This window comes from Saccopteryx leptura, chromosome 9 (assembly GCF_036850995.1).
Source record: "Saccopteryx leptura isolate mSacLep1 chromosome 9, mSacLep1_pri_phased_curated, whole genome shotgun sequence".
In the NCBI taxonomy this organism is placed as follows: domain Eukaryota; kingdom Metazoa; phylum Chordata; class Mammalia; order Chiroptera; family Emballonuridae; genus Saccopteryx; species Saccopteryx leptura.
This window is the reverse complement of record NC_089511.1, coordinates 74,880,953-74,899,736: the sequence shown is the minus strand read 5'-3', so window position 1 is coordinate 74,899,736 and position 18,784 is coordinate 74,880,953. Positions and strand designations below refer to the sequence as shown.

Here is an 18,784-nt window from a genome sequence, read left to right as displayed (position 1 = left end):
GTGTGGTGGGAGTGAGGGGACTGAGAACTGGATAAAGGGACCGGACTACACTGAGGAAAAAGTGGGAAGAAATGGGTATACAGCTAGGAGGAGGATTTGTTGAATGGAAGCACAAGAGGTTGGGCCTGGTTTCCTTTGCGGTGGTGGGGATGGGTGTGTGTGTGTGTGTGTGTGTGTGAGAGAGAGAGAGAGAGAGGGAGAGAGAGAGAGAGAGAGAGAGATGGGTGTGTGTGTGTGTGTGTCGGACGTTCGTAGGTGCGGTGGTAGGGATGAGTGTGTGTGTGTGTGTGTGTGTGTGTGTGTGTGTCGGACCTTCCTAGGTGCGGTGGTAGGGATGAGTGTGTGTGTGTGTGTGTGTGTGTGTGTGTGTGTGTGTGTGTGTGTCGGACCTTCGTAGGTCCAGGGGTACGCATGCGGATGATCCCAGATCTGAACTGCTCCAGGACCTGGGTCCTAAATGGCTTGGCGGGAATGGTGCCGTCCCGGACCTTCACGGTCCTCCGCCCCTTGCACAGAAATCCCCCACAGACTCTTGAGATGTGACAGGAAGTTCCTGGTGAGCTAGTATTAGTCGGTAGAGAGACTATGAATTGGATAATGAATGATTGCTGTTCTAAAATAAAGTGTGGGATGGGAGCTGGAGATAAATTTTTGAGGAAAAACCCCCACAAAGCTCATGTTCTTTTTCTAGAGCGTACTGAGTTGGAAGAAGGGGGTGTGTGTTCCCAGATTAATTCAAGTGTAGAATTCCGCTACGGTATATTTATTAAATTATATGTGCAGTGTAAAATCAGTTCAGATGATACAGTGAAACAATGGGCACGCTTAAACCTTCAATGAGTGTAATTTTAAAACTAAGAAAAGTTTTTTATTGCGGCAGCTCCAGGCTGAACACTAGGGATAGTTTTAGTTACTAGAATATAAAACCTAGTGTTCCCTAAGTGTACCTATTCAGGTTATTTGCCCTTTAAGAAATAGATGAGATTTTATTTTGGGAGACTGAATACGTTTTGAATATCTGTCAAACTGAAGTAAAAGGTGTCTACCAGGAGTTGAAAATCACCAAGAGGACAAAACATTAGTCTCTGAGTATCAAGGACTGTTTTCTGGAGACAAGTTTGGATTACTTTTCTCATTAACTCTCATTTATAGTGAAAACAATGAAATCTAATGAATCATAAAAATTATTTCAACCTACACATACAGGTTTCTGATAATTTTCTTCACTCTTTTGTAGGTATAAATTTGCAAAGGATAACATCTCTTGATTATGTAACTGGATTTTTCCATGTCGAGGTTCACAAATTCATTAATTAGAATAATGGATTTTAAATCCTTCTAGTGATGTGGTTTGGTTAGTCACTGAACATATTTATTTGATATGTGTTAGACTAAAATTTTTAATTAGTAATGTTAGTAGCTAAACTTTAAGTGCTTTTCTGAAGCAAAGGAAAGCTTATGTGGTTGGATCCTAAAGATTTCTGCATGAATCCATTTACAACAAGCTTTACTGAGTTCTTAGTATGTGTAGAGTACTGTGTTAAGGCATTGCAGCAGGGGGTGGGCAAAGATTAATTCATTTATCCATTCCACAAACATTTATTGAGTCCTATTTTGTGTCTGATTACTAAACCTTCATGATAGGAATACAGATAAGCCTGGCTGCCTGCCTTGAAATACCCAGAGCCCAGGAAGGGAGAATGATAGAGAAACAAATAATTACAATGTAATAAAGCACAGTATATGAACACGACTTAAGAAACAAGATTCTGGCCCAGATGAGTTTACACAGTAGTTGAGAAGACTAAAAAGAAAGACTTTAAAATAAAGTCTTTAGAATTTATTAAACAAATTCTAAACTATGCTGTATCAGTAACACACATTGCATTTCTTAGAAGAGATGAAAGAATGGAAGCTTGAGAAAATTCACAGGTCAGTTAATTTTTTTTAAATCAGTGTGCACACAAGAGAGGGAGAGAAAGAGAAAGAGAGAAAGAGAGAGACAGGAATGGAGAGATACACAACTCATAGTTGCATCATTTTTTAGTTGTTCATTGATTGCTTCTCATATGTGCCTTGACCTGGGGACTCAAGCTGAGCCAGTGACCCCTTGCTCAAGCCAGCAACCTTTGGCTTCAAGCCAGTGACCTTTGGGCCCACGCCAGACCATGGAATCATGTCGATGAACCCATGCTCAAGCCAGCAACCCAATGCTCAAGCCAGATGAGCCTGTGCTCAAGCCAGATGAGCCTGCACTCAAGCCTGCAACCCCGGGATTCAAATCTGGGACCTCAGTGTTCCATATCAACGCTCTATCCACTGCGCCACCACTGGTCAATCCAGTTAGTAATTTAATAGTATTTTTTAAAGTAGTCTTAAAATAAATATAATGGAACATTTTTAAGTCAGTAATAATAATATTAAGTAAAGTGTGTCTGTAAAGTCATGGTGCACTTTTGACCAGTCACAGGAAAGCAACAAAAGATGATAGAAATGTGAAATCTGCACCAAATAAAAGGAAAACTCTCCCAGTTTCTTTAGGATGATGACGTAACACCGTGTATACAGTGGAGGAGCCCACAGTCATGCCAGTCAAGATGTGGATGGTACAGAGGAAAGTTCAGTGTGTTCTGTGGCTCGCTAAATTCGAATCCGTGACCAAAGTGCAACGTGAATATCGGTGCATTTATAATGAAGTGCCACCACATAGGAATAACATTACTCAGTGGGATAAGCAGTTGAAGGAAACCGGCAGTTTGGTGGAGAAACCCCGTTCTGGTAGGCCATCAGTCAGTGACGAGGCTGTAGAGGCTATACGGGATAGCTACCTAAGGAGCCCTAAAAAATCTGTGCGTGAGCCCACATCGAACTGCACTGAATAGGTATGAAACTGGGAGAGTTTTCCTTTTTTTTTTGGGTGCAGATTTCACATTTCTATCATCTTTTGTTGCTTTTCTGTGACCGGTCAAAAGTGCACCATGACTTTATGGACACACTGTATAAGAGGAAACATTTATTGAGTTATTATTTTTTAAATTATTTATTGATTGATTGTACAGAAAGAGGAAAGGAGAGAGAAACATCTCTTTGTTGTTTCACCCAACCATGCATGCACTGCTCGAATCCTGTATGTGCCCCATCCAGGGTTTGGACCTACAACATTGGCATATCTGGAGAATGATCTAACCAACTGAACATTGGCCAGGGCTATTGAGTGATTATTACTAGACCAGACACATTTTCTCATTCTTATCTTCATAGCACTCTGCTCTTCAGCTGGTACTAATACTATGATTTTGAAGATAAAAAAATTAAGGAAGTTGCCAAAGTTTCAGATCTAGTAAATGGCATATAAGGGATTAGAGGTAGAATATATGTGACTGGGAAAACCTAAGAAAGATTTGTTTCTTTTGCAGGAAGGGTGTGGGCCTTGAGATAGGGGAAGGAGGGTAGAGATTGAAGGTGGAATTGGCCAGAGGACCAGAATTCAATTTGTGTTGTTATTCATAATGTCCTCTCTCAAATATTTACATTACATATGGGGGATTAATTTGAATATTAGCATGGTGCTAAATATGAAATTTGAGTTAAGTAAATTATCATATTCATGTTGTATATAATTGTATAGGGAGCAATACTTGGGAAAATAATTATAACAAGCAATGGTTAATTAACATTTGCAAGCTTCCAGAAAGGGATCATTTTAACAGTGGAAATGGTTATCTATATTCATATATATGGGCAAATGTTATTACAACAGACTTTAAGGGATTAAGTCATTAGTTTATATTGCAGTTTTTTTGTATTGAGAAAAATGTATATACATAGTACATATGTATTTGCTTTCAAATATTTATTTGTATATTTGCTTTTTTAAGCTCTGTATTTCAAACCCCAATATCTGATTTTCTGGTTGAAATTCAAATTTTATAATTAAAAATCTAAGTGAGCCTGACCTGTGATGGCACAGTGGATCAAGTCAACCTGGAACACTTAGGTCGCTGGCTGGAGGTCCTGGGCTTGCCTGGTCAAGGCACATATGGCAAACAGTCAGTGAACAATTAAAGTGAAGCAGCTATAAGTTGATGCTTTTTGCCACCCCCCCTCCCCCGGTAAAAATCAATAAATAAAATCTAAAAAAAATAAAGTCTAAATGAGAATAAGAAATACCATCAGTGAACTGTTGATACTTAGTTCTAGACTTAGTTGAAGGCTCAGAGGTTAACCAGTCCAATCCATTCCTTTTATGTTGAAGAAACTAAAGCCTAAAGAACATTTAAATGACTTGCCCAAAGTCACATAGCTACAATGTCCTAGGTGTCCTGATTTCCAATTAAGTGTTTCTTCTACTGTACCACATTGCCAAATTATATTTAATAATTAATATACATAGAGTTTTAGATGTTCTCAGCTAATTTTGAGAAACCAGTGTTGTCAGGAGGCTATTGATATATGACAGAGTACAAATTTATTGTTTCTGTTATACTGTACGTATACTTCCTACTTAGGATAAATGCATTCAGATAATTTATTCAAAGGATTCCTACATTTGGTTTGTTACATTACTGTTTCATTTTTCTGTGTTTCATTTAATAAATGTTTGTGTCGTAAAAATGGTAGACAATGTACCATTACAACAATGTTGTAATACATACTATTTCTAAGAAGTACCTGTAGATTTTTTTTTAATTAAGTGAGAGGCGGGGAGGCAAGGAGGCAGAGAGACAGACTCCTGCATGTACCCTGACTGGGATCCACCCGGCAAGCCCTCTATAGGGCGATGCTGGGCCCATCTGGGGCTGCTGCTCTGTTGCTTGGCAACTGAGTTATTTCAGCACCTGAGGCAAGGCCACGGAGCCATCCTCAGCATCCAGGGCCAACTTGCTTGAACCATTTGAGCCTTGGCTGCGGGAGGAGGGAAGAGAGAGAGACAGAGAGACAGAAAGAGAAAAACGAAGGGGTGGAGAAACAGATGATCGCTTCTCCTGTGTGCCCTGACTAGGAATCAAACCTAGGACTTCCGCATGCCAGGCTGAGGCTCTACTGCTGAGCTAACCGGCAAGGCCAGTACCTGCAGATTTGAAGGTGAGTCTGTGATGTAGTTGTTTTTTTTTCATTGAGTTGACTTTGTGCTGTAATCCCTCATCTGTATAGATTTTAGCTGGCATAGATTGTGGATGGGAATGAGATTCTTGTTTTTTTGTGTTTTTGTGTGTGACAGAGAGAGAGAGACAGACAGACAGACAGACAGACTGGAGGGGAGAGAGATGAGAAGCATCAATTCTTCCTCGAGGCTCCTTAATCTCCTAGTTGTTCGTTGATTGCTTTTTCATATGTGCCTTGACTGGGGGGCTGCAGCAGAACTAGTGACCCCTTGCTTAAGTCAGCGACCTTGGGCTCAAGGCAGTGACCATGGGGTCATGTCTGTGATCCCATGCTCAAGCTAGTGACCCTGCACTCAAGCCGGATGAGCCCATGCTCAAGCTGGCAACCTCGGGGTTTTGAACCTGGGTCCTCCGTGTCCCAGTCCGACGCTCTATCCACTATGCACCACCTGGTCAGGCAAGATTCTTGTGTCATTCTAACACCTTTTAACAAAGTGGGCTGGGTGCTTATTTATTTATTTTTACTGGACTTAGTTTTGAGTCATTGAGACATTTTTTCCAAGAAAAGTTTAGAGCAAGAGAATAAGGGGAGAGGAAGAGGAAAGTTTGAGGGCTGAAAATGAAAGTTTCTCTCCAGAAGGGCTTAAAACTGAAAGTGCAATTGATGTGTGAAGAGGATAATGTTTTAAAATCATTAACTTTCACCCTCCTCAGGAGAGTCTAAAGACCTTTTCTTAAACTTTGATACACATATCCTTCTGGAAAGACTCTATCAATTTACACTCCTCCAGAGATGAATGGGAAAAAGTATTAACTTCCCAGAACTCATATTAGCAATAGTAAATAGATATTGAAGAAACCAAAAGCAATTTACATGATAAGCAAAAAGTGATATGTCATTTTAAATTTCCATTTCTTTAATTGGCTGTGAAGTTGAACTTTTTGCCATATTTATTACTTTTCTTTCTCTCTCTTTTTTTTTTTTTTTTTTTACAGAGGCAGAGATAGACAGGGACAGACAGACAGGAACGGAGAGAGATGAGAAGCATCAATCATCAGTTTCTCGTTGCGCGTTGCAACTTCTTAGTTGTTCATTGATTGCTTTCTCACATGTGCCTTGACCGTGGGCCTTCAGCAGACCGAGTAACCCCCTGCTGGAGCCAGCGACCTTGGGTCCAAGCTGGTGAGCTCTTTCCTCAAGCCAGATGAGCCCGCGCTCAAGCTGGTGAGCTCGGGGTCTCAAACCTGGGTCCTTCCGCATCCCAGTCCGACGCTCTATTCACTGCGCCACCACCTGGTCAGGCTTTTCTTTCTCTTTTTAAAAAGATTTTATTTATTATTTTTAGAGAGAGGCGAGGGAGAGAAAAAGAGGGAGGAGGAGCGGGAAGCATCAACTCATAATCTATAGTTGCTTCTTGTATATACCTTAACTGGGCAGGCCCAGGGATTCAAACTGCAACCTCAACATTCCAGGTCAATACTGTTATCCACTGTGCCATCACAGGTCAGGCCTATTATTTTCTTTCTTGATTTCCATGTTTTGTCCTTTTAAAAGCGCTTAAAATTTTAATAAATATTAAATTATGTATATAAATTAAAAAGAAGAAAAGAATACATTCTTTAAAAAAAAATACGGCTGCAGTGTTCCCTTGCGTGGGTTGCCTGCAGTCCCTGCACAGGTTTGCAATAAAACTTATAAAATTAAAAAAAAAAATAAAAAAAAATAAAAAAAATACTAGGAAGTATAGATTCCTCTTCCAGTAATAACCTGTTTGGTAGGTTTTCTCCCAGTCCTTTTTCTATGCATTTATCATTTATAACTTTTTTAAAATCAGTGAAATAATATATTTTTTCTGCAGCTTTTTTTTTTAAAACAGCGATATGCCACTGAGAGCTCTCATTCTGTAATTATACACTTTTAAAGAGTTGATTGTATTTCAGTTTGAGTTACTGTAATTTAATTTATTTTATCAATAGACATTTAAGTTGTCCCAGATTTTTCCAATTACCAAATACACTGAAGATAATATTCACTATTAGCTCTTGTGCTTATGCTCTAGAATACTTCTAGAGTAGGTGTCTAGAATTATTGCTAATGGTGTCAGGTTTTCAGTTTAAAAGATACTGCCAATCTGACCTGACTGGTGGTGCAATGGATAGAGCATCATGCCAGAGTGCCAAGATCAAAAAGGTTCAATAGTGACCTGCTCTACCCTGAAGTCACCAGTTGGAGCTCTGGTCAGGGCTAAATCCCAAGGGTGCTGGCTAGATCCCTCAGGCCACTGGTTGGAGTCAGAGCCCTGGTCAGGGCACATATGAGAAGCAATCAATGGCACAACTAAGTGGAACAAGGAGTTGATGCTTCTCTCTCTCTCTCTCTCTCCAAAAAAAAAAAAAAAAATAGATACTGCCAATCTGCCCTTCAGATAGTCCATGTGCCATTTTGCATTTCACTGGTTTATAAAAGTGTCTATATCTTTTAAATTTTTTATTTATTGATATTTAGAGAAAGAGGAAGGGGGAGAGAGAGAAGGAGAGAGAGAAACATTTATTTGCTGGTCAGGGTAAAGTGTCTATATCTTTATATACTCGCTAACAGTTGATATTATCAAACTTGTACATTTTAACTAATTTAATGGGCAAATATATTTGTTTTAATTTTTATTTCCAGATTACTTATGAGTTCGATTTTTTTTTTCCCTGAGAGAGAGAGAGAGAGAGAGAGACAGAGAGAGGGAGGGAGGGAGGGAGGTAGAGAGACGAGAAGCATCAACTTGTATTTGCGGCACTTCAGTTGTTCATTGATTGCTTCTCATACATGCCTTAATGGGGGTGGGAGGTAGTGGGTGTGGGGCTCCAGCTGAGCCAGTGACCCCTTGATCAAGTCAATGACCTTTCGGTTCAAGCTCGTGAGCCTGAGCTCAAGCTGGAACCTCGGGGTTTTGAACCTGGGCCTCAGTATCCCAGGTCGATGCTCTATCCACTGTGCCACCGGTCAGGCTGAGCATCTTTTAATTTCTTTATTGGATGTTTATATTTATTTCTGTAAAGCTGCTTATTCTATTCTTCGCCTATTTTTTAACTGGGTTGGTTTTTTTTCTTACCTTTTAACAAAAACATAGACATGGGGTCATGTCTATGATCCCATGCTCAAGCTGGTGACCTCATGCTCAAGCTGGTGATCCCGTGCTCAAGCTGGAGGAGACTGCGCTCAAGCTGGCAACTTTGAATTTATTGAAAATTATTTGAATCAGTGGTGGGATTCAAATAATTTAACAACTGGTTCTTTTCCCTAATGACTGTTTTAAGTATAAAAAATGATACACTGAAATGTAGTTTATTATTTCATACATTTAATACTTAAATAAGAACAATAAAAGAGGTACATAAAACTAGACTATATTATAAGAAAGAGGTTTAAAATGTTACTGAAAAAATATTAAATAATACCTGACAAAAAGTAATAAAATTGTTATTTAAGATATTTCTATATTGCTTCCTGATTGGCATCCTTACTTGCAATTTTCTTTGCTTTTATCCAAGAATCATCGATTGTGTGATTTATCCTTAAGCATCTTTTTACTGTAGGAGTAGGATCCCATTCCTTTACTTATGAGTGGAATGAACATTACTACAGGTGCTTAGAATACGCTGTTGCGCAGATGAACATTAAAAAAGAATAAGGAATGTAAATTTGTGATTACCACATTGGGTGGCTGTCCAGGCGCCCACCTTAGAGAGAACCCTGATTACAAGTGCCATTTTAATAACTGATTGGCCAAACTCAGCAATTATTAGGTATCAGTTTTGCTGAACCAGTGTGAACTGGCTGAATCCCACCACAGCTCCGGGTTTCTTTTTTCTTTTCTTTTTTATTTAAATTAAGTGAGAGCAGGGGAAGCAAAGAGACAGACTCCTGAGCCCCTTATGGGGTGATGCTCTGTCCATCTGGGGTGTTGCTTCATTGTTTGGCAACCAAGCTATTTTTAGTGCCTGAGGCAGAGGCCACTGGAGCCATTCTCAGTGCCCAGGGCCAATTCTCTCAAGCCAATTGAGCCATGGCTGTGGGAGGGTTGGGAGAGAGAGAGAAAGAGAGAGGTGGGGAGGGAAGGTTGAGAAGCAGGTGGTCGCTTCTCCTGTGTACTTTGACTGGGAATCAAACACGGGATTCTACCACTGAGCAAAGCCAGTGTCACAACCTCGGTGTTTCGAATCTGGGTCCTCAGTGTCCTATATTGACGCTCTATGTACTGTACCACCACCTGGTCAGGCTCATTTAATAATATTTAGAGTGATTTTCCATCTGAGTTAAAGGACTTAAATTTAAAGTTGGAGGATGCTTGACCTGTGGTGGTGCAGTGGATAAAGCATTGATCTGGAATGCTGACATGGCCAGTTCCAAACCCTGGGCTTGCCTGGTCAAGGCACATATGAGAAGCAACTACTACAAGTGATGCTTCCTGTACCCCCTTCCCCATTTCTCTCTCCTCTTTCTAAAATCAGTAAATAAAATCTTTTAAAATAAATATATAAATAAAGTTAGGGATAGATAGTTGAATAAAATTGATCAGGTTTAAAATCCAGAATAGAGTATATAAATAATAATTATATCTGATATTGAATCACACACACATACACACACATATATATACAGAAAGAGAGAGAGAAAGAGGAAACTAGTTTTTCTGATTATTGTTATGCTTGGGTAAAAAAATTCTTCAGGAGGAATGGTCCCATACAGCTCTCCTCTGAAGGGAAACCCTGACATGTAGACATTTCTAAGTTTAGCATTGAGAGGGAGGTTGACATAGTAGAAAGAACATGGGCACTGGGATGAAAGAAAACTTGGGTTTTATTCCCTTCGTCAGTTATGAGCATTGTGATCTTCAACTCAGTAAGTCATATTTTTATCTGTAAAATAAGGTGTTCAAAAAAGATAGCCATTATTAATTTTCAGACTATACTATATCATATCAAATAGTATTATCTACTGCTCAGAATTAATATTGCTGTAAAGCTCCATTACATGGTGCAAATATTTGATGAAAAAGAAGGCATGCTATAACTTAAAGGGTTTGAATTCTCATGTTTGCTGCTGAATGAGTAACAGAGATACAGTCACATTAGGCGTTAGGACACCAAGAACCTAGTGTTGAAGCTTAAAAACTATGTAATACTTTTCTTTTTACCTTCTAAGTTCTTCTACCTGGGCTAATCAAATCAACAGATTAACAGGAGAAAATCAAGTATTAGTACATTCACATAAAAGAATTCATATAAGCATGAATATTCCAAAGACAGTAAGACACTGAGGCAAAATTGGGTATATATGACATTTTGGGCAAAGGAGAAAAGAGGAAATGAGGTCTTAGATTTCAAAAGTAAAAATGAACCATTTACAGGTAATTGAAGAAGAGCAGAATGTACATGACAGGTCAGTTTTTGCTAGGCAACTCGGAAACAGTGGGATACAGCATGGGGTGGGTAGTATTTAGCTAACAGGCCCAGCCTGAAGCCCTCCTGTTTACTCAAATCAAATTAAGCTAAGGTATACATCCTAAGATTTCTTTCTTGAAGCAGGTTTTTCTATCTGAATCACTTGAGCAGGAAAGGGGTGAGGGTCAAAAATTCTTTCTGACTCTTGTTTCTTAATAATGAGCTTAAAATCAATATTCCAAAAGGCAATTTTGGTCCCCTTCACTAGGGTTAGGACCACCTAGAAGCACATAGAAGCATGTTAGAAATGCAGAATTAGAACCTGCATTTTTAACAGTATCCCTAGGTGATTCATATTATACACCATAAAATCTGAGAAACAGTGATCTAATATGCAGTATCTAAAGAAATGTAACTTCAAGCTCAAAAGTCCAATTCAGCAGTTCTGACAAAGCAGCAGGAATTGAGATGATAGGAGCTATAGAAAATTAGGCAGGTTGTCACATTATGATTTGTTCACTGTAGGACCTTCTCAGCAAGCTGGGAGATACAAGGAACATCTGTCTGTGAGAAAGGCTGGCAAGGGCAAGATCCTGTTTGGGTGTCTGGCCACCAGCCAAGAGGTTTGGTATCTAGAGTAACAGCTTTAGTCTCTGTAGGAATCCAGACTGGCTGTGCTGTCAAATATGGAGGCCACTAGCCACATGTGGCTATTAAAATTAAATAACAGTAAAAATTCAGTTCTTCAGTCATTCTAGCCATATTTCAAGTGATAGTAGCCACCTGTGGTTACTGTACTGGACAGCTCAGATACCGAACATTTCAATCAGTGCAGAGAGTTCTGAGAGGAATAGGCAGAGATAACAAGATAGGATGGATGTCTGCTTTAAAGGCTATGTTAAAATGGCTAAGTATAGAAGGTAGAGAAAATTCATGAGTTGCCATTCACACATCTAACTCCCCACCCCATTCCAGACCCTTTCCATTGCTGATAGCTGCTAAGTTACATGTGCTGTTTAGGTTTGGATGTGCCTGCAAGTGAAAGCTATCAACTAAAAGGTTAAGGAAAGGCAGAGAGGCTGACAAGGAGAATGTTTTGGGAACTATGAGTTTAAAGGGATTTTCCAGACATAAAAGAGCACTGGGCCTGACTGGTGGTGGCACAGTGGATAGAGTGTTGACCTGGGACGCTGAGGTCCTAGGTTCAAACCCTCTAAGATCACTGGCTTGAGCATGGGCTCATTTGGCTTGAGAGCAGGCTCATCAGCTTGAGCATGGGGTTGCTGGCTTGAGTGTGGGATCATTGAAAAGATACCATGGTTAATTAATGGCTTAAGCCCAAAGGTTGCAGGTTTGAAGCCTAAGGTCACTGGCTTGAGCCCAAATGTCACTGGCTTGAGCAAGAGGTCATTGTCTCAACTTGAGTCCCCCAGTGAAGGCACATATGAGAAGCAATCAATGAACAACTAAAAGTGATGTAACTACAAGTTGATGCTTCTCATCTCTCTCCCTTTCTATCTCTCTTTCCCTCTTTCTCTCTCTTAAAAAAAGAGCATTGGGAAAAGGAGGAATGGTTGGGTATGGAGTTGGGAAAATAATATGAAGTGCTAAAAGGAACATTTAGCTGTTATAAAAATGAATTCTAATATCCAAGGTAATGCAGAGGCAGTCATCAACTTTATCCCATCTTCACTAAAGTTTTTAAGTTACTCTATCAATATAAAAAATATGGACACATTTTTTTAATGTTTAATGAGAATTAGTTGAAAAGTAGAATTTATTTTGATATTCAGTTTTCAGTCTTTTTCCCCAGAGAGTACATCTGTAGAAAAGGCTATCCAAATTCTATATATTTTTGTTTTGGGGACAGTGCCATGTAGTTAATTTGTGAGTTTCTCTTTCTCTCTTCCTCTCTCTCTTTATTGATGATTTATATCAGACACATATGAATGGAATATGTACAGATTTAAAAAATTTTTTTTTGTGAAATGAGAAGCAGGGAGGCAGAGAGACAGGCTCTGGCATGTGCCTGACTGGGATCCACCCGGCATGCCCACTAGGGGGCGATGCTTTGCTCATCTAGGTCATTGCTCCGTTGCAACTGGAGCTATTTTATCACCTGAGGTGGAGGTCCTGGAGCCATCCTCAGTGCCTGGGCCAACTTTGCTTCAGTGCAGCCTTGGCTGTGGGAGGGGAAGAGAGAGATAGAGAGAAGGGAGAAGAGGAAGGATGGAGAAGCAGATAGGCGCTTCTCCTATGTGTCCTGGCCAGGAATCTAACCCAGGACTTCTACACACTGGGCCAGTGCTGTACTGCTGAGCCAACTGGCGAGGCTAGGGCCTGTACAAAAATATTTTTAATCTATTATTCTTTTTTTTTTTATTGTATTTTTCTGAAGCTGGAAATGGGGAGAGACAGTCAGACAGACTCCCGCATGTGCCCCACCGGGATCCACCCGGCACGCCCACCAGGGGGCGACGCTCTGCCCACCAGAGGGCGATGCTCTGCCCCTCCGGGGCGTCGCTCTGCCGAGATCAAAGCCACTCTAGCGCTTGGGGCAGAGGCCAAGGAGCCATTCCCAGCGCCCGGGCCATCCTTGCTCCAATGGAGCCTTGGCTGCGGGAGGGGAAGAGAGAGACAGAGAGGAAGGAGGGGGGTGGGTGGAGAAGCAAATGGGCGCTTCTCCTATGTGCCCTGGTCGGGAATCAAACCCGGGTCCCCCGCACGCCAGGCCGACGCTCTACCGCTGAGCCAACCGGCCAGGGCCTAATCTATTATTCTTTAAGAGAATTTTTATTATTTCAATTTGGTTATATAAATGTTCTTTATAGACAAATGGCTTTTAAGAAAAAGCTATTACATTCATTATTTAATCTTAATAAAAAATTTTTAAATGTTTATTTTATTGATTTTAGAGAGAGAGAGGAACATCGATCTGTTCCTGTATGTGCCCTAACTAGGGATCGAACTGGCAACCTCTGTGCTTCAGGATGATGCTCTAACCAACAGAGCTATCTGGCCAGGGTTCATTACTTAATCTTTTGCAAATAGGAAATATAGCCCTACCATTATTGGTGTGCAACAAACGAACTTTTCTGAAATTCATGTTTCAGTATTTTAGCACTTTCTGTTAGCAATACCTTCCTCTACCATATTGAAAGCAAGAAACATGTTCTACAAAGCACATTTTTCAAAGCATTTGAGTTTTTAAATTAATACAGAAGCTGAGGATAAGACTATTTTGGACTCATGCAAAATATATATTTGTCAGTCTTATTTTTACCTGTGTGTAGGTTCATTTTTTCTGAAGATGTGAAAGGTAGAGTGCTTTTTATTTTTATTTATTTATTTATTTATTCATTTTTCTGAAGCTGGAAACAGGGGGAGACAGTCAGACAGACTCCCGCATGCGCCCGACCGGGATCCACCCGGCACGCCCACCATGGGGCGACGCTCTGCCCACCAGGGGGCAATGCTCTGCCCATCCTGGGCATCGCCATGTTGCGACCAGAGCCACTCTAGCGCCTGGGGCAGAGGCCACAGAGCCATCCCCAGCGCCCGGGCCATCTTTGCTCCAATGGAGCCTTGGCTGTGGGAGGGGAAGAGAGAGACAGAGAGGAAAGCGTGCGGAGGGGTGGAGAAGCAAATGGACGCTTCTCCTGTGTGCCCTGGCCGGGAATCGAACCCGGGTTCTCCGCACGCTAGGCGGACGCTCTACCGCTGAGCCAACTGGCCAGGGCCTATTTATTTTTATTTTTATTTATTTATTTATTTATTTATTTATTTATTTATTTATTTTTCTTTTCTGAAGCTGGAAACCGGGAGAGACAGTCAGACAGACTCCCGCATGCGCCGGACTGGGATCCACCCGGCATGCCCACCAGGGGCGGCGCTCTACCCACCAGGGGGCGATGCTCCGCCCCACCGCGACCAGAGCCACTCCAGCACCTGGGGCAGAGGCCAAGGAGCCATTCCCAGCGCCCGGGCCATCCTCGCTCCAACGGAGCCCCGGCTGCTGGAGGGGAAGAGAGAGACAGAGAGGAAGGGGGGGAGTGGAGAAGCAAATGGGCGCCTCTCCTATTCGCCCTGGCGGGGAATCGAACCCAGGTCCCCCACACGTCAGGCCGAGGCTCTACCGCTGAGCCAACCGGCCAGGGCCAGTAGGGTGCTTTTTAAAGATTTCTTTCTTTATCTCTCCCCATCTCTAAAAATCAGTAAATTAAAAATATTTTTTTTCACCTGGGAGCCTCAAGTGTCTCACCATAGTTCTGGCTGTGCATTGGCTTGGATAATACTCTCCATCTTCACTGAGTACCAGCCGCTTTTGAAAACTGAGTTAAAAAGTACACTTTGTGCCTGACCAGGTGGTGGCGCAGTGGCAGGGGTCGGGAACCTATGGCTCCCGGGCCAGATGTGGCTCTTTTGATGGCTGCATCTGGCTCGCAGACAAATCTTTAATAAAAAAAATAGTGCCCTGGCCGGTTGGCTCAGCGGTAGAGCGTCGGCCTAGCGTGCGGAGGACCCGGGTTCGATTTCCGGCCAGGGCACACAGGAGAAGCGCCCATTTGCTTCTCCACCCCTCCGCCACGCTTTCCTCTCTGTCTCTCTCTTCCCCTCCGGCAGCCAAGGCTCCATTGGAGCAAAGATGGCCCGGGCGCTGGGGATGGCTCTGTGGCCTCTGCCTCAGGCGCTAGAGTGGCTCTGGTCGCAACATGGCGATGCCCAGGATGGGCAGAGCATCGCCCCCTGGTGGGCAGAGCGTCGCCCCATGGTGGGCATTCCGGGTGGATCCCAGTCGGGCGCATGCGGGAGTCTGTCTGACTGTCTCTCCCTGTTTCCAGCTTCAGAAAAATGAAAAAAAAAAAAATAGTAACGTTAAAAATATAAAACATTCTCATGTATTACAATCCATTCATTTCCTACCGCTCATGTTCATGGTTGTGGGTGGCTGGAACCAATCACAGCTGTCCTGCAGGACAACACCAAATTTTTATTGGATAATGCATAATGTACATGGGTCGTTGTATGGCTCTCACAGAATTACATTTTAAAATATGTGGCATTCATGACTCTCTCAGCCAAAAAGTTTCCCGACCCCTGGGAGCGTTAGGCTGGGATGTGGAGGACCCAGGTTCGAGACCTTGAGGTTGCCAGCTTGAGTGTGGGCTCATCTGGTTTGAGCAAAGCTCACCAGCTTGGATCCAAGGTCACTGCCTCGAGCAAGGAGTTACTCGGTCTACTGTAGCCCCACAGTCAAGGCACATATGAGAAAGCAGTAAATGAACAACTAAGGTGTCGCAATGAAAAACTAATGATTGATGCTTCTCATCTCTCTCCGTTCCTGTCTGTCTGTCCCTATCTATCCTCTCTCTGACTCTCTGTCTCTGTAAAAAAAAAAAAAGTACTCTTTGCTATTTGTCACTTTCCTGTTCAACAGTGTTGAGTGTTCTTCCATTAGCTATCAAAGACTGCCTTGTGATTCTAGTTTTATTTCAGGTTAGATTCCCACTGTCTTAGTGTTTCAGCTAGTCTACCTTCTATTTCCTAAACATGCCAAAAGTTTTCCTGACTTTGCCCCTGGAATTTTTCATGTGGAACTGAAAGTCTATTTGTAGTGGCATTGATCAAGATGAACTATTTGACCCTATAGCACAAATCTTATTCAGACTCTAGTTCCCAAGAATTAGAAGTAGTCTTCCTCTCTAGATCACAGATATTTCCCAGGAAACTAATTAGGAACTACTAGTTTCTCCCATCCAAGTACTTACCAGGCCCGACCCGGCTTAGCTTCTGAGATTAGATGAGATTGGGCGCGTTCAGGGTGGTATGGCTGTAGACGGAACTACTAGTTTCTAACTAGGTTTCCCACTAAGAGTACTGAAAAGCTGTAAGTGCCCATAGTGAGGATAAATTCCCTAGTTATTGGTTCAAATTGTTCTTTTTTCTATAGCTTCTTCAAAGTGCTTTGCTCCAAGGGGAATACTAACATTATGCAACTGATTTGTTTATACTACCCTCTGAGATAAAGCCATATAAATTAGAAGCCATTAAAAAAATAATTGCTTGAAAGTGAAATAGTATTTTAAGGCTTATAAGGGAAAACATCTTTCTTTTGCCCTATTCTTCTTTGTATACCACTGACTTTTATTTTTCAGACAATTTTTAAATGTTGGCTTTTTTCTTTTTTTAGTATTTACCTTCATATATGTTTCTAAATGATATGCTTAAACTGCTATTTCCTATACTCCCTCTCTCTACCTGTACACACACACTTCTCTTCCAATGTATGTGTAATACAATTTTTGGTTAAATCAGTTGTGGTAAGCAGAATAATGTGTCTCACTCACCTCTGTTCACTCTAGTATGTCCACCATCTAATCTTTGGGGTCTGTATGTTCCCTTACATGGCAAAGGGGAATTAAAGTTGCATATCGAATTAAGGTTGCTAATCAGCTGATTTTAAAATAGGGAGATTATCCTGGATTATCCATAAAGGTTCAGTGTAATTAAAAAGATTGTTAAAAGTGGAAGAGGGAGGCAGACTTTATGCTATGTGAGAAGGACTCAATCTCTGTTGATGATTTTGAATATGTAGAAAAAAAGACTATGACTAGAGACATGCATGTGTCCTTTAAAATCTGAAAAAGACAAGGAAACATTCTCCCCTAGAACCTTCAGAAGGGAACACCTTACTGAAACTGAAGGTCCTTATGACTTTGATTAAATTTATCTTTAAATCCTAGTTCTAGAAATTATATCCCTCTCTCTCTATTCCCCTCAGAGACCTAGCCTTTTCTCCTGGTAATCAGCCACTCCCGACAGTAGCCCAGACTTGACCAATGATAATAAGGTCTGGACCTTTGGCAAGCTAAAGATAAAATCTTTTTTTTTCTTATTTTTCAAGTGAGAGGAGGGGAGATAGAGAGACAGATTCCTGCATGCACCCCAACCAGGATCCACCTGGCAACCCTCGTCTGGGGCCAATGCTCTGCCCATCTGGGGCCATGCTCGCAACTGAACTGTTTTTAGCACCTGACGTAGCCATCCTCAGTGGCCAGGGTAACTCACTTGAACCTATTGAGCCATGGCTGTAGGAGAGGAAGAGAGAGAGAGAGAGAGATAGAAGGGGAGTATGAGGGGTGGAGAAGAAGATGGTCACTTCTCCTGTGTGCTCTGACTGGGTATTGAACCCAGGACATCGACGTACTGCGCTGACACTCTACCACTGAGCCAATAGGCCAGAGCCAAAAGGTAAAATCTTGACAGAAGTTATGTTGCAGCTCCTGAGACCTAAAGTGGAACAACCTTCAGTCTACTTTCTCACAAGACCAGTCATAGGGACACCTGAAAAGCCTTCAGAACTGTCCTCAAGAGCTGAAGAAATGATTTATTACCCTATCACATTCTGACCGGTCAGCTCTCAGCACAACCATGAATCCCCTAACCCACAGTGTCTAGTGATTTTGCCCTATATAATCTGTATCCTACAGGGCAGGAGGGGAGTTTGGGCTTTAGAGCAGTGGTCCCCAACCCCCGGGCCACGGACCGATACCAGTCCGTGGGCCATTTGGTACCGGTCCACAGAGAAAGAATAAATAAGTTACATTATTTCCGTTTTATTTATATCTAAGTCTGAACGATGTTTTATTTTTTAAAAATGACCAGATTCCTTCTGTTACATCCATCTAAGACTCACTCTTTTTTTTTTTTTTTTTTTGTATTTTTCTGAAGCTGGAAACGGGGAGAGACAGTCAGACAGACTCCCGCATGCGCCCGACCAGGATCCACCCAGCACGCCCACCAGGGGCTACACTCTGCCCACCAGGGGGCAATCGATGCTCTGCCCCTCCGGGGCGTGGCTCTGCCGCGACCAGAGCCACTCTAGCGCCTGGGGCAGAGGCCACAGAGCCATCCCCAGCGCCAGGGCCATCTTTGCTCCAATGGAGCCTTGGCTGCGGGAGGGGAAAAAAGAGACAGAGAGGAAGGAGGGGGGGCGGGGGTGGAGAAGCAAATGGGCGCCTCTCCTATGTGCCCTGGCCGGGAATCGAACCCGGGTCCCCCGCACGCCAGGCCGACGCTCTACCGCTGAGCCAACCGGCCAGGGCCTAAGACTCACTCTTGATGCTTGTCTTGGTCACGTGATACATTTATCCTTCCCACCCTAAAGGGCTGTCCGTGAAAATATTTTCTGACATTAAACCGGTCCGTGGCCCAAAAAAGGTTGAGGACCACTGCTTTAGAGC

General features: G+C 42.2%; 1 protein-coding gene across 2 annotated transcripts in view; it reads left to right on the top strand.

Moving 5' to 3' along the window:
• Nucleotides 1-18,784, top strand: part of USP54 (ubiquitin specific peptidase 54) — a 140,291-nt gene that overhangs the window by 1,037 nt on the left and 120,470 nt on the right. The window contains exon 2 of one of the 2 annotated variants that reach the window (XM_066348820.1): nt 5,003-5,085. The exons of the other annotated variant lie outside the window; for it this stretch is intronic. The gene's annotated coding sequence lies outside the window, so the exon portion shown is untranslated. The remainder of the gene's footprint in view (nt 1-5,002; nt 5,086-18,784) is intronic. 2 annotated transcript variants of the gene reach the window in all.